Genomic DNA, 237 nt, shown 5'->3' with positions numbered 1-237 from the left:
TGAATTTTGACCTTAACGGACATACGAGATCAGATTATTGCAAGGAGTGATGTGTATATTTTCGAGTAAAGGTACATACTTTGCATCAATTGGTGGAGATATTCCAAAAAAAGATTCAACATCTTACAAGTTACAAATTTTTCAAAATTATTTTTAAACTTTACAGGTATTTATAAATATTGTATATCAAAATTTTTATCAAATAAAATATATTTAAAAAATAAAGTTTATTATTAT

This window comes from Trachymyrmex cornetzi, unplaced genomic scaffold (assembly GCF_001594075.2).
Source record: "Trachymyrmex cornetzi isolate Tcor2-1 unplaced genomic scaffold, Tcor1.1 scaffold207, whole genome shotgun sequence".
NCBI classification, from domain to species: domain Eukaryota; kingdom Metazoa; phylum Arthropoda; class Insecta; order Hymenoptera; family Formicidae; genus Trachymyrmex; species Trachymyrmex cornetzi.
Note: the sequence above shows the minus strand (reverse complement) of the source record.